This window comes from Hemiscyllium ocellatum, chromosome 29 (assembly GCF_020745735.1).
Source record: "Hemiscyllium ocellatum isolate sHemOce1 chromosome 29, sHemOce1.pat.X.cur, whole genome shotgun sequence".
NCBI lineage: Eukaryota > Metazoa > Chordata > Chondrichthyes > Orectolobiformes > Hemiscylliidae > Hemiscyllium > Hemiscyllium ocellatum.
Window position 1 is genome coordinate 11,830,049 of NC_083429.1, and position 23,152 is coordinate 11,853,200.

General features: G+C 51.1%; 1 pseudogene; it reads left to right on the forward strand.

Annotated features, from left to right (window-relative positions):
* The first annotated feature begins 16,955 nt into the window (after nt 1–16,955).
* On the forward strand, nt 16,956–20,321 carry LOC132829502 (cyclic AMP-responsive element-binding protein 1-like; annotated as a pseudogene).
* The last annotated feature ends 2,831 nt before the right edge of the window (nt 20,322–23,152 follow it).

The following is a 23,152-nucleotide window of genomic DNA, read 5'->3' on the forward strand; positions in this document are numbered from 1 at the left end:
GCGGTTGAGGGGTTCACGGTGACGGAGATGGAGTGAGTGTGAGGGGGTCAGTGTGATGGTGACAGAGTGAGTGTGAGAGATCAGATAGAGTCTGATGGAGTGAGTTTGAGGGGGTCACAGTGAGGGTAATGGAGTGAGTGTGAGAGGGTCAGGGTGACTGTGATGGAGTGAGTGCAAGGGGGTCAGAGTGACAGTGATGAAGTGACTGTGAGGGGGTCAGTGTAACAGTGATGGAGTGAGCGTGAGGGGGTCAGGGTGACGGTGATGGAGTGAGTCTGAGTGGGTCAGGGGGTCAGTGATGGAGTGAGTGTGAGGGGCGCACGGTGAAGAAATGGAGTGCGTGTGAGGGGGTCAGTGTGACGGAGTTGGAGTGAGTGTGAGGGGATCAAGTTGGCAGTGGTGGAGTAAATGTGAGGGTGTCCGAGTGACGGAGATGGAGTGAGTGTGAGGGGGTCAGTGTGATGGTGATGGAGTGAGTGTGAGTGAGGGTGATGGTGAGGGAGTGAGTGTGAGGCGGTCAGGGTGAGGGTGATGGAGTGAGTGTGAGGGGGACAGAGAGAAGGTGATGGTGTGAGTGTGAGGTGGTCAGGGAAACGGTGATGGAGTGAGTGCCTGGGGGTCAGGTAGACGGTGGTGGAGTGATTGTGAGGGCATCATGGTGACGGTAACGGCGTGAGTGTGTTCGGCTCACAATGTCTGTTACTGGGTGAGTGTGAGGGGTCAGAGTGAGGGGGATGGAGAGAATGTGAGTGGGTCAGCGTGGCAGTGATGGAGTGAGCGTGAGGCGGTCAGGTTGAGGGTGATGGAGTGAGTGTGAGGGGGTCGGGGTGACGGTGATGGAGTGAGTGTGGGGGTGTCAGTGTGACGGTGATGGAGTGAGTGTGAGGACGCCAGGGTGATGGTGATGGAGTGAGTGTGAGGGGGTCAATCTGGCAGTGATGGAGTGAGTGTGAGGGGGTCAGGGTGAAAGTGATGGGCTGAGTGTGAGGGAGTCATAGAGACTGTGACTGGGTGAGTGTCAGGGGGTCAGGTTGACGGTGATGGAGTCAGTGGGAGTGCACCAGGGTGAGCATAATGCAGTGAATATGAGAGGGTCAGGTTGACGTGTTTGGAGTGAATGTGAGGGGGTCAGCGTGGCAGTGATGAAGTGAGTGTGAAGAGGTCAGGGAGACGGTGATGGAGTGAGCATGATGGGGACATAGTGATTGTCACTGGGTGAGTGTGAGAGGGTCATGGTGACGGTGATGGAATGAGTGCGAGAGGTTCAGTGTGACGGCGATGGAATGAGTGTGAGGGGGACAGGGTGAAGGTGAAGAAATGAGTGTGAGTGGGTCAGGGTGACGGTCATGGAGTGAGTGTGACGGGCTCATAGTGTCTGTGACTGGGTGAGTGTGAGCGGGTCAGAGTGACTGTGATGGAGTCTGAGTGTGAACCGGTCAGAGTGACTGTGACTGGATGAAATTGTGGAGGGCAGTCTGAGGAGAATGGAGCAAATGTGAGGGGGTCGGGGTCGCGGTGATGGCATGCGTGTGAGGGGGTCAGTATGATGGTGATGGAGTGGGTGTGAGTGGGTTAGTGTGACGGTGATGGAGTGATTTTGAGGGGTCATTATGACGGTGATGGACTGAGTGTGAGAGGGTCAGGTGACTGTGATGAAGTGACTGTGACTGGATCAGCGTGACGGTGCTGGAGTGAGTGTGAGGGGGTCATTGCAATGGAGAAGCAATGGGTGTGAGGGGGTCAGGGTGACGGTGATGGAGGGAGTGTGAGAGGGTCAGGGTGACGGTGATAGATTGAGTGTGAGACGGTCAGTTGACGGTGAGAGTGTGAGAGGGTCAGGTGACGGTGATGGAAAGCGGGTGAGGGGTTCACGGTGACGGAGATGGAGTGAGTGTGAGGGGGTCAGTGTGATGGTGACAGAGTGAGTGTGAGAGATCAGATAGAGTCTGATGGAGTGAGTTTGAGGGGGTCACAGTGAGGGTAATGGAGTGAGTGTGAGAGGGTCAGGGTGACTGTGATGGAGTGAGTGCAAGGGGGTCAGAGTGACAGTGATGAAGTGACTGTGAGGGGGTCAGTGTAACAGTGATGGAGTGAGCGTGAGGGGGTCAGGGTGACGGTGATGGAGTGAGTCTGAGTGGGTCAGGGGGTCAGTGATGGAGTGAGTGTGAGGGGCGCACGGTGAAGAAATGGAGTGCGTGTGAGGGGGTCAGTGTGACGGAGTTGGAGTGAGTGTGAGGGGATCAAGTTGGCAGTGGTGGAGTAAATGTGAGGGTGTCCGAGTGACGGAGATGGAGTGAGTGTGAGGGGGTCAGTGTGATGGTGATGGAGTGAGTGTGAGTGAGGGTGATGGTGAGGGAGTGAGTGTGAGGCGGTCAGGGTGAGGGTGATGGAGTGAGTGTGAGGGGGACAGAGAGAAGGTGATGGTGTGAGTGTGAGGTGGTCAGGGAAACGGTGATGGAGTGAGTGCCTGGGGGTCAGGTAGACGGTGGTGGAGTGATTGTGAGGGCATCATGGTGACGGTAACGGCGTGAGTGTGTTCGGCTCACAATGTCTGTTACTGGGTGAGTGTGAGGGGTCAGAGTGAGGGGGATGGAGAGAATGTGAGTGGGTCAGCGTGGCAGTGATGGAGTGAGCGTGAGGCGGTCAGGTTGAGGGTGATGGAGTGAGTGTGAGGGGGTCGGGGTGACGGTGATGGAGTGAGTGTGGGGGTGTCAGTGTGACGGTGATGGAGTGAGTGTGAGGGCGCCAGGGTGATGGTGATGGAGTGAGTGTGAGGGGGTCAATCTGGCAGTGATGGAGTGAGTGTGAGGGGGTCAGGGTGAAAGTGATGGGCTGAGTGTGAGGGAGTCATAGAGACTGTGACTGGGTGAGTGTCAGGGGGTCAGGTTGACGGTGATGGAGTCAGTGGGAGTGCACCAGGGTGAGCATAATGCAGTGAATATGAGAGGGTCAGGTTGACGTGTTTGGAGTGAATGTGAGGGGGTCAGCGTGGCAGTGATGAAGTGAGTGTGAAGAGGTCAGGGAGACGGTGATGGAGTGAGCATGATGGGGACATAGTGATTGTCACTGGGTGAGTGTGAGAGGGTCATGGTGACGGTGATGGAATGAGTGCGAGAGGTTCAGTGTGACGGCGATGGAATGAGTGTGAGGGGGACAGGGTGAAGGTGAAGAAATGAGTGTGAGTGGGTCAGGGTGACGGTCATGGAGTGAGTGTGACGGGCTCATAGTGTCTGTGACTGGGTGAGTGTGAGCGGGTCAGAGTGACTGTGATGGAGTCTGAGTGTGAACCGGTCAGAGTGACTGTGACTGGATGAAATTGTGGAGGGCAGTCTGAGGAGAATGGAGCAAATGTGAGGGGGTCGGGGTGGCGGTGATGGCATGCGTGTGACGGGGTCAGTATGATGGTGATGGAGTGGGTGTGAGTGGGTTAGTGTGACGGTGATGGAGTGATTTTGAGGGGTCATTATGACGGTGATGGACTGAGTGTGAGAGGGTCAGGTGACTGTGATGAAGTGACTGTGACTGGATCAGCGTGACGGTGCTGGAGTGAGTGTGAGGGGGTCATTGCAATGGAGAAGCAATGGGTGTGAGGGGGTCAGGGTGACGGTGATGGAGGGAGTGTGAGAGGGTCAGGGTGACGGTGATAGATTGAGTGTGAGACGGTCAGTTGACGGTGAGAGTGTGAGAGGGTCAGGTGACGGTGATGGAAAGCGGGTGAGGGGTTCACGGTGACGGAGATGGAGTGAGTGTGAGGGGGTCAGTGTGATGGTGACAGAGTGAGTGTGAGAGATCAGATAGAGTCTGATGGAGTGAGTTTGAGGGGGTCACAGTGAGGGTAATGGAGTGAGTGTGAGAGGGTCAGGGTGACTGTGATGGAGTGAGTGCAAGGGGGTCAGAGTGACAGTGATGAAGTGACTGTGAGGGGGTCAGTGTAACAGTGATGGAGTGAGCGTGAGGGGGTCAGGGTGACGGTGATGGAGTGAGTCTGAGTGGGTCAGGGGGTCAGTGATGGAGTGAGTGTGAGGGGCGCACGGTGAAGAAATGGAGTGCGTGTGAGGGGGTCAGTGTGACGGAGTTGGAGTGAGTGTGAGGGGATCAAGTTGGCAGTGGTGGAGTAAATGTGAGGGTGTCCGAGTGACGGAGATGGAGTGAGTGTGAGGGGGTCAGTGTGATGGTGATGGAGTGAGTGTGAGTGAGGGTGATGGTGAGGGAGTGAGTGTGAGGCGGTCAGGGTGAGGGTGATGGAGTGAGTGTGAGGGGGACAGAGAGAAGGTGATGGTGTGAGTGTGAGGTGGTCAGGGAAACGGTGATGGAGTGAGTGCCTGGGGGTCAGGTAGACGGTGGTGGAGTGATTGTGAGGGCATCATGGTGACGGTAACGGCGTGAGTGTGTTCGGCTCACAATGTCTGTTACTGGGTGAGTGTGAGGGGTCAGAGTGAGGGGGATGGAGAGAATGTGAGTGGGTCAGCGTGGCAGTGATGGAGTGAGCGTGAGGCGGTCAGGTTGAGGGTGATGGAGTGAGTGTGAGGGGGTCGGGGTGACGGTGATGGAGTGAGTGTGGGGGTGTCAGTGTGACGGTGATGGAGTGAGTGTGAGGACGCCAGGGTGATGGTGATGGAGTGAGTGTGAGGGGGTCAATCTGGCAGTGATGGAGTGAGTGTGAGGGGGTCAGGGTGAAAGTGATGGGCTGAGTGTGAGGGAGTCATAGAGACTGTGACTGGGTGAGTGTCAGGGGGTCAGGTTGACGGTGATGGAGTCAGTGGGAGTGCACCAGGGTGAGCATAATGCAGTGAATATGAGAGGGTCAGGTTGACGTGTTTGGAGTGAATGTGAGGGGGTCAGCGTGGCAGTGATGAAGTGAGTGTGAAGAGGTCAGGGAGACGGTGATGGAGTGAGCATGATGGGGACATAGTGATTGTCACTGGGTGAGTGTGAGAGGGTCATGGTGACGGTGATGGAATGAGTGCGAGAGGTTCAGTGTGACGGCGATGGAATGAGTGTGAGGGGGACAGGGTGAAGGTGAAGAAATGAGTGTGAGTGGGTCAGGGTGACGGTCATGGAGTGAGTGTGACGGGCTCATAGTGTCTGTGACTGGGTGAGTGTGAGCGGGTCAGAGTGACTGTGATGGAGTCTGAGTGTGAACCGGTCAGAGTGACTGTGACTGGATGAAATTGTGGAGGGCAGTCTGAGGAGAATGGAGCAAATGTGAGGGGGTCGGGGTGGCGGTGATGGCATGCGTGTGAGGGGGTCAGTATGATGGTGATGGAGTGGGTGTGAGTGGGTTAGTGTGACGGTGATGGAGTGATTTTGAGGGGTCATTATGACGGTGATGGACTGAGTGTGAGAGGGTCAGGTGACTGTGATGAAGTGACTGTGACTGGATCAGCGTGACGGTGCTGGAGTGAGTGTGAGGGGGTCATTGCAATGGAGAAGCAATGGGTGTGAGGGGGTCAGGGTGACGGTGATGGAGGGAGTGTGAGAGGGTCAGGGTGACGGTGATAGATTGAGTGTGAGACGGTCAGTTGACGGTGAGAGTGTGAGAGGGTCAGGTGACGGTGATGGAAAGCGGGTGAGGGGTTCACGGTGACGGAGATGGAGTGAGTGTGAGGGGGTCAGTGTGATGGTGACAGAGTGAGTGTGAGAGATCAGATAGAGTCTGATGGAGTGAGTTTGAGGGGGTCACAGTGAGGGTAATGGAGTGAGTGTGAGAGGGTCAGGGTGACTGTGATGGAGTGAGTGCAAGGGGGTCAGAGTGACAGTGATGAAGTGACTGTGAGGGGGTCAGTGTAACAGTGATGGAGTGAGCGTGAGGGGGTCAGGGTGACGGTGATGGAGTGAGTCTGAGTGGGTCAGGGGGTCAGTGATGGAGTGAGTGTGAGGGGCGCACGGTGAAGAAATGGAGTGCGTGTGAGGGGGTCAGTGTGACGGAGTTGGAGTGAGTGTGAGGGGATCAAGTTGGCAGTGGTGGAGTAAATGTGAGGGTGTCCGAGTGACGGAGATGGAGTGAGTGTGAGGGGGTCAGTGTGATGGTGATGGAGTGAGTGTGAGTGAGGGTGATGGTGAGGGAGTGAGTGTGAGGCGGTCAGGGTGAGGGTGATGGAGTGAGTGTGAGGGGGACAGAGAGAAGGTGATGGTGTGAGTGTGAGGTGGTCAGGGAAACGGTGATGGAGTGAGTGCCTGGGGGTCAGGTAGACGGTGGTGGAGTGATTGTGAGGGCATCATGGTGACGGTAACGGCGTGAGTGTGTTCGGCTCACAATGTCTGTTACTGGGTGAGTGTGAGGGGTCAGAGTGAGGGGGATGGAGAGAATGTGAGTGGGTCAGCGTGGCAGTGATGGAGTGAGCGTGAGGCGGTCAGGTTGAGGGTGATGGAGTGAGTGTGAGGGGGTCGGGGTGACGGTGATGGAGTGAGTGTGGGGGTGTCAGTGTGACGGTGATGGAGTGAGTGTGAGGACGCCAGGGTGATGGTGATGGAGTGAGTGTGAGGGGGTCAATCTGGCAGTGATGGAGTGAGTGTGAGGGGGTCAGGGTGAAAGTGATGGGCTGAGTGTGAGGGAGTCATAGAGACTGTGACTGGGTGAGTGTCAGGGGGTCAGGTTGACGGTGATGGAGTCAGTGGGAGTGCACCAGGGTGAGCATAATGCAGTGAATATGAGAGGGTCAGGTTGACGTGTTTGGAGTGAATGTGAGGGGGTCAGCGTGGCAGTGATGAAGTGAGTGTGAAGAGGTCAGGGAGACGGTGATGGAGTGAGCATGATGGGGACATAGTGATTGTCACTGGGTGAGTGTGAGAGGGTCATGGTGACGGTGATGGAATGAGTGCGAGAGGTTCAGTGTGACGGGGATGGAGTGAGTGTGAGGGGGTCAAGTTGGCAGTGATAGTGTGAGTGCGGGAGGTTGAGGGTGACAGCGATTGAGTCAGTGTGAGGTGGTCAGGGTGACGGCGATGGAATGAGTGTGAGGGGGACAGGGTGAAGGTGAAGAAATGAGTGTGAGTGGGTCAGGGTGACGGTCATGGAGTGAGTGTGACGGGCTCATAGTGTCTGTGACTGGGTGAGTGTGAGCGGGTCAGAGTGACTGTGATGGAGTCTGAGTGTGAACCGGTCAGAGTGACTGTGACTGGATGAAATTGTGGAGGGCAGTCTGAGGAGAATGGAGCAAATGTGAGGGGGTCGGGGTGGCGGTGATGGCATGCGTGTGAGGGGGTCAGTATGATGGTGATGGAGTGGGTGTGAGTGGGTTAGTGTGACGGTGATGGAGTGATTTTGAGGGGTCATTATGACGGTGATGGACTGAGTGTGAGAGGGTCAGGTGACTGTGATGAAGTGACTGTGACTGGATCAGCGTGACGGTGCTGGAGTGAGTGTGAGGGGGTCATTGCGATGGAGATGCAATGGTTGTGAGGGGTTCAGGGTGACGGTGATGGAGCGAGTGTGAGAGGGTCAGGGTGACGGTGATAGATTGAGTGTGAGATGGTCGGGCTGACGGTGAGAGTGTGAGAGGGTCGGGTGACGGTGATGGAAAGCGGGTGAGGGGTTCAGGGTGACGGAGATGGAGTGAGTGTGAGGGGGTCAGTGTGATGGTGACACAGTGAGTGTGAGAGATCAGATAGAGTCTGATGGAGTGAGTTTGAGGGGGTCACAGTGAGGGTAATGGAGTGAGTGTGAGAGGGTCAGGGTGACTGTGATGGAATGAGTGCAAGGGGGTCAGAGTGACAGTGATGAAGTGACTGTGAGGGGGTCAGTGTAACAGTGATGGAGTGAGCGTGAGGGGGTCAGGGTGACGGTGATGGAGTTAGTCTGAGTGGGTCAGGGGGTCAGTGATGGATTGAGTGTGAGGGGCGCACGGTGAAGAAATGGAGTGAGTGTGAGGGGATCAAGTTGGCAGTGGTGGAGTAAGTGTGAGGGTGTCAGAGTGACGGAGATGGAGTGAGTGTGAGGGGGTCAGTGTGATGGTGATAGAGTGAGTGTGAGTGAGGGTGATGGGGAGTTTCAGCAGCTGATGGACAGTGACACTGAAGTGAGCCATCGGAAACTGAGCAAGTGGCCATCATCTCACAGGACAGAGAAACTGATCCATCAGCTGGAAACTGAATGACCACGTGGCTGTCAGTGACTCCAACACAAGTGAATGGAAACATTGCTCAGAGCCTGTTTCTGTAACATTCAACACAACCAGGAAATGAAAAGTGAATAATGAGCTGAAAAAATGCCACTGCTCTGTTACAATAAAAAGTCATTCAATGTTCAGTCAGTGAATATTCTAATCTGCGGAAAGGAATCTCCAAGAATCACAGCAGAAGGAGAAAACAAGCTTGGCAGAGACAGAATGAAGCCACCACCTGCGTCAAAACAGCTCAGAACAAAGAGGCTAAATTCTCAACGAACTGACAAGCAAGAAAGATACTTTTAGAGTTACAGATCGAGTTCAGAATTATTCAGGAAACAGAGTTACCAGAAACACTAGTCAGTGGTGCGTGCCAGAAATCCATGAAATAGCTTTGTGATGTGCCATTTTTTTCAATGAGAAATGATTCTTTGTTTTCGCTAAGAAGAGCATATGTGTAGTTCACTGATCTCAAGATTTACAGACAAAGGAGACCAGATCAAGGATTTACAGGTCAATTACACTGTTAGTGACAGTCCTTCGCACACAACAACAGAGAACAGAACAGATTCTACTTTAACAGAGACACTCTCACAATGAACATCAGCTACTTTAATTTAAAAAATACCTGTTTGAAGAAAAGGAACATATCGCCAATACAGCGAAACTTATAAACTGTCCAATATATCTGCGGAGTTTTTAACCAATTCAGTGATCACTGTTTCTATATTTTTAAAGCTATTTTGAGCAGGGTATGTATCGTGGTTCGGTGTGGACTTGCAGGACCAAGGGCCTGTTTCCACACTGGAGGGATTCTATTCAATAAAATTGTCAACATTTCCCACAGCAGGATGGGTTAAGCCCGAGAGGAGTCTGTACCGCGGAGGGGTTGAGTCCCACAACAGGGTGGGTAAGACCCGAGTGGAGTCTGTACCTCGGAGGGGTTGAGTCCCACAACAGGGTGGGTAAGGCCCGAGGGGACTTTGTACCGGGGAGGGGTTGAGTCTCACAGCAGGATGGGTAATGCCCAAGGGGAGTGTGTACCAGGCAGGGACTGTGTCCCACAGCAGGATGGGTAAGGTCGAGGGGAGTCTGTACCGGGGGAGGGGTTGAGTCCCACAGCAGGATGGGTAAGGCCCGACGGGAGTCTGTACCGGGGAGAGGTTGAGTCCCACAGCAGGATGGGTAAGGCCAAAGGGGAGTCTGTACCGGGCAGCGACTGTGTCCCACAGCAGGATAGGTAAGGCCCGAGGGGAGTCTGTACCGAGAGAGGCGGTGTCCCACAGCAGGATGGATAAGGCCCAAGGGGAGTCTGTACCAGGCAGGGGCTGTGTCCCACAGCAGAATGGGTAAGGTCGAGGGGAGTCTGCACCGGGGGAGGGGTTGAGTCCCACAACAGGATGGGTAAGGCCCGAGGGGAGTCTGTACCGGGGAGAGGTTGAGTCCCACAGCAGGATGGGTAAGGCCAAAGGGGAGTCTGTACCGGGCAGCGACTGTGTCCCACAGCTGGATTGGTAAGGCCAGAGAGGAGTCTGTACCCATGCGGTTGTGTCCCCCAGCAGGATGGGTAAGGCCCGAAGGATTTCTATACCAGGGATGGTCTGCTTCCACAGCAGGATGGTAAGACCTGAGGGGAGCCTGTACTGAGGAGGGGATTTGGCCCACGGCAAGATGGGTAAGGCCTCGGGGGCGTCTGTACTGGGGACGGGTTGTGTCCAACAGCAGGATGGGTGATGCATGACGGGAGTCTGTACCAAAAGGGGGTTGTGTCCCACGGCAGAATGTGCAAGGTCGGAGAGCAGACTGTACCAGGGAAGGGATGTGTCACACAGCAGGATGGGTAAGGCCCGAGGGGAGTCGGCACGGGGACTGGTTGTGTCCACAGCAGAATGGGTAAGGACCGAGGGGAGTCGGTACCGGCGAGGAGTTCAGTCCCACCACAAGATGGGTAAGGCCTGAGGGGTGTCTGTACCGTGGAGGGGTTCTGTCCCACAGTAGGATGGTAAGGCCTGTCGAGAGTCTATTACCATGTGGGGTTTTGTGTCTCAGCAGGATGGGTGAGGCCTGAGGGTAGTCTGTACTGGGTAGGCGTTGTGTCCCACAGCAGGGATTGGTAAGACACCAGGGGAGTCTGCAACGAGGAGGGGTTGTGTCCCACAGCAGGATGAGTAAGGCCAGAGGGGACTCTGTACTCATATGGTTGTGTCCATCAACAGGATGGGTAAGGCCCGAAGGTCTTCTGTACCAGGGAGGGTCTGCTTCACAGAGCAGGGTGGGTAAGGCCTACAGGGAGCCTGTACTGGGAAGGGGTTGTGGGGTTGTGTCCCACAGAAGGGTGGGTAAGGCCTAAGGGGACCCTGTACCGGGGAGGGGTTGTGTCCCACAGAAGGGTGGGTAAGGCCTGGGGGGTGTCTGTACCGGGGAGGGGTTGTGTCCAATAGCGGGATGGGTAAGGCATGACGTGAGTCTGTATCTGGGAAGGGTTGTGTCTCATGGCAGAATGTGTAAGGCCAGAGAGAAGACTGTCCCAGGGAGGGGATGTGCCCGACAGCAGGATGGGTAAGGCCCGAGGGGAGTCTGCACGACGCTGGAGTTGTGTCCCACAGCTGGACGGGTACGGCCCGAGAGGAGTCTGTAGCAGGAAGGAATTGTGTCCCACACAGGATTGGTAAGACCCGAGGGCAGTCTGTCCCGGAGAGGAACTTGGTCCCATAGCAGGATGGGTAAGGCCCGAGGGGTGTCTGTACTGCGGAGGGATTGTGTCCCACAGCAGGATGGGAAAGGCTCGTCGAGAGTCTGTACTCAAGTGGGGTTTTGTCTCTCAGCAGGATGTGTGAGGCCTGAGTGTAGTCTGTACCGGGTAGGGGTTGTGCCCCAAGCAGGAGGGGTAAGACCCCAGGGGAGTCTGTATAGGAGTGAGGTTGTGTCCCACAGCAGGATGGGTAAGGCCCGAGGTGAATCTGTACCAGGGAGGGGATGTGTCCCACAGCAGGATTGGTGAGGGCTGACGGGAGTCTGTACCAGGGAGGGGCTGTGTACCACAGCAGGATGAATCAGGTCCGAGTGGAGTCTGTACCGGGATGGGATGTGTCCAACATCAGGATGGGTAAGGCCCAAGTGCCATTTGTAACGGTGAGGGGCTGTGTCCCACTGCAGAATGGTTAAGGTCTAAAGGAAGTCTGTATCGTGGAGAGGTTGTGTCCCACTTCAGGATGGTTAAGGCCTGAAAGAGTCAGTACTGGAACGGGATTATTTCCCACAGCAAGATAGGTCAAGCCCGAGGGGAGTCTGAACCAGGGAGGGGTTGCGTCCCACAGCAGGATGGGTCAGGCCCGCCCGAGGGGAATCTGTACCAGAGAGGGATTGTGTCCCACAGTAGATTAGATTAGATTACTTACAGTGTGGAAACAGGCCCTTCGGCCCAACAAGTCCACACCGACCCGCCGAAGCGACAACCCACCCATACCCCTACATATACCCCTTACCTAACACTACGGGCAATTTAGCATGGCCAATTCACCTGACCCGCACATCTTTGGACTGTAGGTTGGGTACGGACCGAGGGGAGTCTATACTGGCGAGGGGATTGTGTCCCACAGCAGGATCGGTAAGACTCAAGAGGGAGAGGGTACCAGGGAGGAGTTCGATCCCACAGCAAGATGGGGAAGGCCCGGGGGGATTCTGTACCAGGTAGGGGCTGTGTCGTACAGCAGGATGGGTATGGCCCGAGAAGATTTTGTACCGGGAACGGGTTGTGTCCCACAGCAGGATGGGTAAAGCCCGAGGGAAGTCTGTACCGGAGAGGAGTTCGGTCCCACAACAAGATGGTAAGTCCTGAGGGGTGTCTGTAGCGCAGAGGGGTTGTGTTCCACAGCAGGATGGGTAAGGCCCGAGGGAAATCGGTACAGGAGTGTGGTTGCGACCCACGGCAGGATGGTAAGGCCCAAGGGATTCTGTACTGAGGTGGGGATAAGTCCCACAGCAGGATGGGTAAGGCTCGATGTGAGTCTGTACCGGGGAGGGGATGTGTCTCACAGCAAGATGCATAAGGCCCGAGGAGAGTCTGTACCGGGGAGGGGATGTGTCCCACAGCAAGATGCGTAAGGCCTGAGGGGAGTCTGTACCATGAAGGGGCTGTGTCCTACAGCAGCATGGGTAAGGCCCGAGGGGAGTGTGCACCAGGGAGGGGATGTGTCCCACAGCAGGATGGTAAGGCCCGAGGCGAGTCTGCACCAGGGAGGGGATGTGTCCCACAGCAGGATGGGTAAGGCCTGAGGGTAATCTGTTCAGGGGAGGGGATTGTGTCCCAAAGCAGAATGGGTAAGGCTCAAGGGGAGACGGTTCCAGGGAGTAGTTCGGTCCCACAGCAAGGTGGGCAAGGTCCATTGCGATTCTGTACCACATGGGGTTGTGTCCCACAGCAGGATGGGTAAGACCCGAGTGAGTCTGCACAGGAGTAGGGTTGTGTCCCACGGCAGGATGGGTGAGGCCTGTGGGTAATCTGTTTCGGGAATGGGATTGTGTCCCACACCAAGATGGGTTAGGCTCAAGGGGAGACGGTACCAGGGAGTATTTTGGTCCCAAAGCAAAATGGGCAAGGCCCCGGGGATTCTGTACCGGGGAGGGGTTGTTTCCCACAGCAGGATGGGTAAAACACCAGAGGAGTCTGTACACGAGTGGGGTTGTGTCCCACAGCAGGATGGGTGAGGCCGGAGGGTAGTCTGTACCCGGGAGGGGATGTATCCCACAGCAAGATGGGTAAGTTTGAAGGGTAGAATGTATTGGAGAGGAGTTCAGTCACACTGGAGGATGGGTAAGGCCCGAGGCAATTCTATACCGCAGGGATTGTGTCCCACAGCAGGATGGGTTAGGCTCAAGGGGAGACGGTACCAGGAAGGAGTTCAGTTCCAAAGCAAGATGGGTAAAGCCCGAGGGGATTCTGTACCGGGTAGGGGTTGTGTCCCACAGCACGAGGGGTAAGACCCCAGGGGAGTCTGCACGGGGGAGGTGATGTGTCCTACAGCAGGATAGGTAAGGCCCATGGAGAGTCTGAACCAGGGAAGGGATGTGTCACACAGCAGGACGGGTAAGGCCCGAGGGGAGACTGTACCGCGGAGGGGATGTGTCCCACAGCAGGATGGGTAAGACCCGAGGGGAGTCTGTACCAGGGAGGGGATGTGCCCTACAGCAGGATGGGTAAGGGCCGAGGGCCATTTGTAACGGGAAACGGATTGTGTACCTATTGCAGAATGGTTAAGGCCTAAGGGCAGTCTGTACCGGGGAGAGGTTGTGTCCCACTTCAGGATGGTAAAGGCCCAAATGAGTCAGTACTGGAGAGGGATTATTTCCCACAGCAGAATGGGTCAGGCCCGAGGGGAGTCTGTACAAGGGAGGGCTTGCGTCCCACAGCAGGATGGGTAAGTTCCGAATGAGTCAGTACTGGAGCGGGATTATTTCCCACAGCAGGATGGGTAAGACCCGAGGGGAGTCTGTACCAGGGAGGGGATGTGCGCTACAGCAGGATGGGTAAGGGCCGAGGGCCATTTGTAACGGGAAGCGGATTGTGTACCTATTGCAGAATGGTTAAGGCCTAAGGGCAGTCTGTATCGGGGAGAGGTTGTGTCCCACTTCAGGATGGTAAAGGCCCGAATGAGTCAGTACTGGAGAGGGATTATTTCCCACAGCAGAATGGGTCAGGCCCGAGGGGAGTCTGTACAAGGGAGGGCTTGCGTCCCACAGCAGGATGGGTAAGTTCCGAATGAGTCAGTACTGGAGCGGGATTATTTCCCACAGCAGGATGGGTAAGACCCGAGGGGAGTCTGTACCAGGGAGGGGATGTGCGCTACAGCAGGATGGGTAAGGGCCGAGGGCCATTTGTAACGGGAAACGGATTGTGTACCTATTGCAGAATGGTTAAGGCCTAAGGGCAGTCTGTATCGGGGAGAGGTTGTGTCCCACTTCAGGATGGTAAAGGCCCGAATGAGTCAGTACTGGAGAGGGATTATTTCCCACAGCAGAATGGGTCAGGCCCGAGGGGAGTCTGTACAAGGGAGGGCTTGCGTCCCACAGCAGGATGGGTAAGTCCCGAATGAGTCAGTACTGGAGCGGGATTATTTCCCACAGCAGGATGGGTAAGGCCCGACGGGAGTCTGGATCAGGGAGGGGTTGCGTCTCACAGCAGGTTGGGTAAGGCCTGAGGAGTGATCGAGAGCAAAGTCCTAAAGAGAGATCTGAGGGGTATCATTTTCCACAGAGGACGGTTCGTATAGGGAATGGACTGCCTGGGGCACACGGGATTAACAAGAAGAGTTACAACATGGAAAAGACATTTGGGCAGGAACATGCAGAGGTGAAGGTTTGAAGGGCCATGGGCCAAACGCAGGAAATGCAACTCATTCAGTACAGGAAACCTGGTCAGCATTAATGATTTCGGCCAGACAGTCATGCAGCACAGAAACAGACCCTAAGTCTTGGGCTATTGGGGGAGTAGACTATCGTGACAAGGCATGTTGTCGAGACTGAAGTAAGTTACAGCGAAATGGATGGTAGTCCGGACTGGAGCAGGTTTCAAACATGTGAAGTGATTGGTGAGAGGGGAGGAAAGTACAGAGATAGGAACTGTTTTTAGCGTTAGAATGGTTGAAGACACTGATCCACTAGATAAGCCATAGATACAGTGTGGGAGAGGGAACACAGAACAGATCATTCCCAGATGGCATTCCCACTCTCTCATGGGAGGCCTGCTTTCCCCTCTGTTGTACTGATGCTCACTAAGACAGCACAGGCTGCTTGATAACTGTGATACTCCCGATGTTGTCTTAATACAACAAACCTACAGTAAAGGCAGTGACTGAACCTGCGGTGTGTCTGTCCTGTGCTCCCCCTCCAGCACTATAGCTATGTCTTGTCCTGTTAGCTGATGTTTGGAGTCATCTCATTGCTCTCTGCTCTGTGCACTGTGAGTGATCTTACCTCACTGCAGGATATATTGAAGGCTCCAGATCTCCCTGCACTTTGTCTCTCTGGCTGACAAAGCATCTTCAATGAGGTGATGAATGAGATACCCAGCAGCTGGGAAATCTGTTAGGTCAGGATCTCCCTAAGCACCTACAGGAGACAGAGAGATAGACAGAAGGGGAAATTAGACTGATGCAATGAGGGCTACACATGTCAAATGGCACTGAGTCCCAAAGATATCTGGAACATCCCAGTCTCCATCGTCTCTCTGGAGTGAGAATTCTGTTGGCTCAGAATCTGGAATAGCTGCAAGAGCGAGCGACACTGACAGAGGCAGCAATTAGACCCACACAGTGAGGGATACCACATGGAGAGATACGAAGTGATATCCCCAGAATGCAAGATCAAACAATTGTGCAGGAAGAAAGGGTTTTTATTCATGTTGCACTCAGATGCGCAACCTAGAGCAGGTGAAGTGATGGCCGAGTGGCATTATTGTGAGACAATTTATCCAGAAACTCAGCAAATGTTCTCTGGACACAGGTTCAAATCCCACCAATGCAAATGATTGAATGTGAATTAAATGCCTCAAAAAAGATGTAATGAAAAATCTATAAGTGAGTATTAAACAATTGCAGATGTTAAGAAAAATCCACCGAGTGCATTCATGTCTTTAGGCAAGTAATCTAATGTGGGTCTTTTCTCCGATTGTCCTGGATCCCGACAACCCCACCCTCCTGCACATTGACCTTCTCAAGATGGCGGCTCTGAGGTCCGCGCTCCCTGTTCCCTCAAACAAATGGCGGCCATGACCCTGGCCCGCTTTCCCGACAGACCACTATCTCCTGATCAGGGCCTGGAGGGTCTTTTTCGGGTTTTTTCACCTATGTCCGCGTCTTGTGAATTCTCTCCGCTCCTTTCTCCCACACGCCGCTCTCTGAAGCCGATCGCAGCCGCACCCGGAGAAAACTGCTCCATATCTCACGTGTCCTGTTACATGTTACACCGCGCATGCTCTTCATTGAAACCAAACTGCGCGTGAGTCGGAGGTTATCAGTGAGTTTATAGAGGATATTCATAACTGCACAGAATCACGGGAGAAATATTGGACATGAACCATTGTTCTGTCAAATTAGAGTCATTAAGATGGTTCATATACAAATAGATGTTTTTGGTCCACCTTAACCATACTGGCCAGGTATGTAAATTACCAATCTTTCTGAGAGTTTGAAAATAAGTTTGTTACTCGAGTTGCGTAAATCGATTGGAAATATGTACATTGCCAGATTTACATCTTAACTATGTTGTCAGATTTACATCTTAACGATTTCTTTAAAACCTCACATTGTTTTATGAGAGGGGTTTAATGCTCCACTATGTCGTGAGAATGATCAATCCTGCAAAACAGTTTGCTTTCTGACCAGACCTGAAGCGTTAACTCCCGAGAATGCATTGGTCCCGCTCCTCACTCACTCTGGTTGGAGGACCGGATGCTGCCCTGTCCTCCAGTTCCGCCCCTTCCTCCCAATTGCAGTGTTGATTCAGCAGCTCAGCAACAGAAACATTAAAGGACAAGGGAAGTTGGAGTCGATGCCTTGTGATGAGGTGAAAATATCCTGAATCTTGGACCGAGAGACTGGCGTTCAATTCACAGATGGTGCAGGTGTGTGTAAAAACAACTTTGAACAGGTTCATGAGGGAAAACAAGGGAAGTCAGGAACCGAGGAAAAACAATAGAAAACGCATACAATGTGGTGGGGCTCCCATTACTCAGATGATTTTAGTCTTTATCAAGTGTTCCACTCTTCTTTGTGCACAGCCATATACCAAGATTGTGTGGTGGGATATAACGGTGCTTTTCTGGAACTCCCTCAGTTTTGGAGGTGAAATTAGATGAGAAGGAGTAGGGTTTTGTATGGAGTTACCTGTTCTCAGAAACGTACAGAAATTTTATCGAGACGGCCTTCGTACAGGAAAATCCTGAATGAGCTTTCTTCTGATACCCCCGGTGTGCCAAGAAATCGATGAGGAGAAATCAGAAGAAGTGCCTGTCTCAACCATTACTGCAATGACGATGCAGACACCCATCTATCAGACGAGCAGCGGACAATACATTGCTATTAGACAGGGGGGTAGCAATTCAGCAGGCCAACAATGGGACAGATGGAGTGCAAGGACTCCAGACACTAACAATGATCAACGCAGTTACAGCCAAGGTTGGAGCAGCCATTATACAGGATGCACCGAACCTTGATGGACAGCAAATCTTTGTGCTGGGCAGCCAAGTGCTTGTACAAGGTGCTGCTGGAGATGTCCAAACTTAACAGATCCATACAACTCCTAACTCCGCTGCTGGCCAGGGAATGGTTATGGCATCTTCGCCAGTCTTGCAAAGCCAACCCCAGAATGCTGAAGAAACTACTCATAAACATGAAATCCGCCTCATGAAAAACAGAGAAGCAGCTCGAGAGTGCCGTCGCAAGAAGAAAGAATATGTGAAATGCTTGGAAAACTGGGTTGCTGTCCTGGAAAATCAAATTGAAAGAGAAGGCGTACAAAGTGGCCAAAAACAGCACGAAACTAGAACTGGGAAAACGTTAAAGGTCAACCGAAAGCCAGGAAAGAGCTATAACATAGAACATAGAACATAGAAGGATACAGCGCAGTACAGGCCCTTCGGCCCTCGATGTTGCGCCGACCGAATCCTACCTAACCTATACTAGCCCAATAACTTCCAAATGCCTATCCAATGCCCGCTTAAATGACCATAAAGAAGGAGAGTTCACCACTGATACGGGCAGGGCATTCCATGAACTCACAACCCGCTGTGTGAAGAATCTACCCCTAACATCTGTCCTAAACCTACCACCCCTTAATTTAAAGCTATGTCCCCTAGTAACACCTGACTCCATTAGCGGTAAAAGGTTCTTAGTATCTACCCTATCTAAACCCCTAATCATCTTATACACTTCTATCAGATCTCCCCTAAACCTTCTCTTCTCCAATGAGAACAGCCCCAAGTGCCTCAGCCTTTCCTCATAAGATTTTCCTACCATTCCAGGCAACATCCTGGTAAACCTCCTCTGCACTCGTTCTAAAGCTTCCACATCCTTCCTATAGTATGGCGACCAATAACGAAAAGTAATATAGAACATGAGAAAAATAAACTAGCACAGACTATAAAGACAGAGAGCAAACGTTTATATAAATATATTTAATGAGAAAAGAATGGCTTAAGTAAATGTTGGTCCTTTGGAAAATGAGAAGAAGCATTTAGTTATGGGATAACACAGTGGAGGATACTAATATCTTTCCAGTAAAGAAACAAAGGTAGGTGAGGATTTGGAAACTATCGTTATTACGGAACAGCTAGTTTTAGACTGTTTGGAGGTAATTGAGCTAACAATAGAAAAGTCTCCTGACCTTGCAGGAATGCATCCCAGGGTACTAAAGGAGACGCCATGAAAAATAACAAATGCACTGTCAGTAATTTTCCAAACTTCACTGGACTCTGTGGTAGTCCCAGCAGATTGGAAAACATCAAAAGTGACGCCACGGTTTTAAAAAGGAGGTGGACAAAGAAGTGAGGAATTATATACCAGTTAGTTTATTCTCTGGAGTGGGAAAGATGCTTGGGTGTATTATCAAGGAAGAAATAGCAGGGAATCTCGATAGAAATTGTCCCATTGTACAGACACAGCATGGATTCATGAAGGGCAGGTCATGCTTAAACAATCTTTTTGAATTCTATGAAGACATTTCAAGCAAGGTGGACAACGGGGACCTAGTGGATGCGGTGTACCTGGATTTCCAAACGACCATCAAAAAGATGATGTGCAAGACGCTGTTGCATAATATAAGGGTGCATGGCGCTAGCGGTAGAGTATTAGCACGGATAGAAGATTGGTTGACTAATAGGAAGCAAAGCGTGGGGATAAATGAGTATTATTCTGGCTGGCAATCATTGACAAGTAGTGTGCCTCTGGGATCGGTGTTAGGACTGCAATTATTTACAAACTGAAACAGGTGATTTGGAGTTGGAACCAAACGTAGGATGTCAAAGTTTGCATATGACATTAAGATGATTAGCGGAACAAAGTGAGCGGAGGACTGTGAACTTTGCAGAGGAACACAGATACATTGCGTGAGTGGGTAATGGTTTGTCAAATGAAATAGAATGCTTGTAAATATAAAGTTTATACTCTTTGTTTGTTGTAACATTAAAAAGAATACTTGAATGTTAAAAGGTTGCATCATTTGCTCTGCAGACGGTCCTGAGCATCTTTCTGCATGTAGGTTGGTCACCAGGTACAAGAATCAGTTCAGAAAGCAAATGGAATTTTGTCCTTTATTGCTGAAGGGGCTGTGTTTAAAAGCAGAGGTTATGTTTCAGCTGTATTTGGGTGCTGGTGAGGCCACACCTGGCGTACTGCATGTAGTTTTTTGTCTCCTTACTTGAGAAAGGGTGTAATGGCACGAGAGGGGATGCAGAGGACGTTGACTAGGTTAATTCCGGAGTTCAGGGGGTTGGCTTAAGAGAGACTGAGGTTTATATTCTTTGGAATTCAGAAGAATGGAAACATATGAAATAATGAATGGAATGGATAAAATAGAAGTAGAGAGATGTTTCCATTTGCAGGTGAAGTTCGGGCAAGAGGGTCACCACAAGACTACAGGCAGCAAATTTAAGACTGAATTGAGAAGGAACGTCTTGACTTTTATCGAATTAATTGCCCAGGGAAGTAGTTGATGCTAGTTCAGTAAACGTTGTTAAAGCTAGGTTAGATTTTTAAAAACGTAATTAATTAATGGACACGGTGAGAACGTGGGTAAATGTTTCTGTGTCCATGAAATGATCAGCCATGATCTTATTGAATGGCAGAGCAGGCTCCAAGAGCAGGACGGCCTTCTACTGTTCCTAGTTCTTCTGTTATACATCCCTCCCTCATTCCTGACTTGGAGGTCTTGGTGTTGAATTGGGATGGACAAAAGTAAAATTCACAGAACACCAGGTTATTGGTCAACAGGATGGTTTGGAAGCACTAGTTTTGCTGCTTCTTCATCAGGTGCTTTTGAGATGGTGTTGTGTCATTTTTAACTCTTGTAACTCACGAACAGCAACAAAAGCCACGAAGCAAACTGCATTCTCCAGCCAACAATGGGCCCCGGGTGATTGAAGTCAGCGACGGATCAATGGAAAGGCAGGAACAGAGCTGGAGGATCCAGCGGGGCAGTTGGTCCTCCAACCAATTAGGGTGAATGAGGGGCGGCACTAGACTATACCACGTGACCATCCTCACGGTCGGTTCGGGATATGTGGACAGAGAGCTGTTGGTGAGCATAGAAATAAACAGCAGGAAGTGGGAGGGAAATAGTGTTGTTATGGGTTGAAAGGGTTTACAGACATTTGGTGCACATCGGAAACTACAAATTTGAAACTTAGTCCCGTTTTTGCAGTAAACGGGAAAATGCTTCATCTAGCGATTGACTCGAGTAAGCACCAACATCTTTATTCGGGGCGACGATTCACTGGACACGTGCGGCCACCAGCTTTATGCGGGGCAAATTTCAGAGGGGAGTATGTGCAGCCTTCTCTGGTAGAGAGTCATAGGGCAGGATTTATACAGAGCATATTCACACCCAGAGAAATGCATTTTTTTTTCTGGATTTGTTTTGTCATTCATTTAAATGATTTCGATGTGAATAGAGGCGGTACAGTTAGTACGTTTGCAGGTGACACCAAAATTCGAGGTACTGTGGACAGTGATAAAGGTTGTCTCAGAATACAATGGGATATTGATCGGATGGATCAATGGGCTGGGGAGTGGCAGATACGTTTTATTTTAGAACAATGTGAGGTGCTGCATTTTAGAAAAGCAAATCAGAGCAGGATTCTCTCACAGTGAATTGTAAGGTCTTGGAGAGTCTTGCTGAACTAAGAAACCTTGGAATGCAGGTTCATAGTTCCTTGAAAGTCGAGTCACAGGTAGACAGGACAGTGAAGAAGGCATTTGGTATGCTTCCCTTTATTGGTCAGAGCATTGAGTAAAGGAGCTGGACAGGACATTGGTTAGGTCACTTTTAGAATATTGTGTGCAGTTCTGCTCTCCCTCCTATCAGAAAGAGGCACTAAAACTTGAAAGGTTTGAGAATTGATTTTCAAGGATATTACAAGGGTTGGAGGATTTCAGTTGCAGGAAGAGGCATAATAGGCTGGGGTCATTTTCCCTGCAGTGTCATAGGCTGAGATGTGATGTTATAGAGGTTTAGAAAATCGTGAGGGACATGGACAGCGTAAATAGACAAGGTTGGTGGAGCCCAGAACTACGGGATATAGGTTTAGGGTGAGAGGGAGGGGAATTCAAAAGGAACCTAAACGGTAACTAAAATTGAAACATTTAAAAGGCATTTGAATAGGAAGGGTTCAGAAGATGTCGGCCAAGTGCTGGCAAATGGGAATAGATTAGGTTAGAATATCTGGTTGGCATAGGTGGGTTGGACCGAAGATCTGTTTCTGTGCTGGACATCTCTGACTGTGGGATCATAAAAGTGAGCATTTCTCTGATTCATCTCTGGGCTCCTTGATGTCAACTTGTTTGTTATCTAGCTTCCTCGGTCTCTCGTGTGTATTTTTGCTCAGTGTAGTATTTTATTATTATGTTCACAGACCTTTTTTGTAAATGAACTGTCCACTGCTGCCCGGCTCCTGACCATATGCTCCATTATCAGGTTATTTTTTCCACAATATCTTTGACAGTCAAGAGTTCATGTTTCCAATAATTGAGTGGATTTTCTTTCTATTTCTGATAGTCAAATTCTGCACCACTTTCATTCCCAAAAATTCATATTGCACTCCCTGAAACATGTGTATTTCTCTTCTACTGATACCAGTGATCAAGGCTAAAGCTCTGTTGCCTGTTGGGAAGGTGATGTTTAACGCCCTTGTACGGCTACAGTTGGTATGGTGAAGGTGCTCCCACAATGTGATTGTGTAGGAGACATTACAGATTATTCACTCAACGATATTGAAGAGTAAAAGATATCTGTACAAATCAATACGTTTTAATTTCACAAAAATATTGAGAACTTTTGGCATAAGGCCACAGTTGAAGAATATTATGTCCGGTGACCAAAACCTTTGTGAAATAAGCAATTTTTCAGGAATGACTTAAAGGAAGGAAGCAGATCTTAGATGGTGGGAATTCCAAACCGTGTTGCCTTGGAATCTATAGAAACAGTCACACAGCTGAACTCAAAAATAAACACATCATTGGGAGTCTAATCTAAAATGAGTTATTGAGATATGAAAGGGTGTCTGGTGCATGGAGGTAGGAATGATTACAGCCAGGAATTATGTCATGGGTGTGAAAGTAAATTGTTGTTGCTTATAAATGGGAGACTTTTGAAGGATCAGCAAGTTCTGGTACAAGTGAACACTTGGGCGGTAGAGTTCTCAATATTCTGGAGATTATACGGAGGGTGATTGTGGGATGCTGGCCAGGAGTGGGTTTAGATAATGAAATCTAGAGTTCACAAAATGAACGAATGAGAGTTTCAGTAAATGAGCTGACACTGAGGTGAGGTCAGGTGATATCACTGAAGTTGAAATAGTGGTCTTGGAGTGGGACTGGGCTATCACCATCACCTCACCTCTGGAATTCAGCTGTTTGTCAGTTTGTGAATCAAGTCTGTAACAAGATCAGGAACTGAGTGGCCCTGGCAGAACCCAAACTGGGCATCACAGAAGGCTATTGCTGAGCAGCTGCGTGACAGCACTGTTGATGACACCTTCCAAGAATTCACTGCTGAGCGAGTGTGGACTGATGGAGGGAAATTGGGTGAGCTGGCTCTTTCCTATGTTGATCATCCCTGGGAAATGTTCCACAATGTCAGTAGCTGCCAGTGCTGGACTTGTCTAAGTGGGCAGCAATTTCTGGAGCACAGCCATCAGTATTATTGCCACGATGTTGGCAGGGCCGACAGCCTTTACACTACTTCTCCATTTCTTGATCAGTTTTGAAATAAGTTTTCAACCAATTCGATTCATATCTGTGATGTCAGGGACCAATGTAGAAGGCTCATCCACTTGG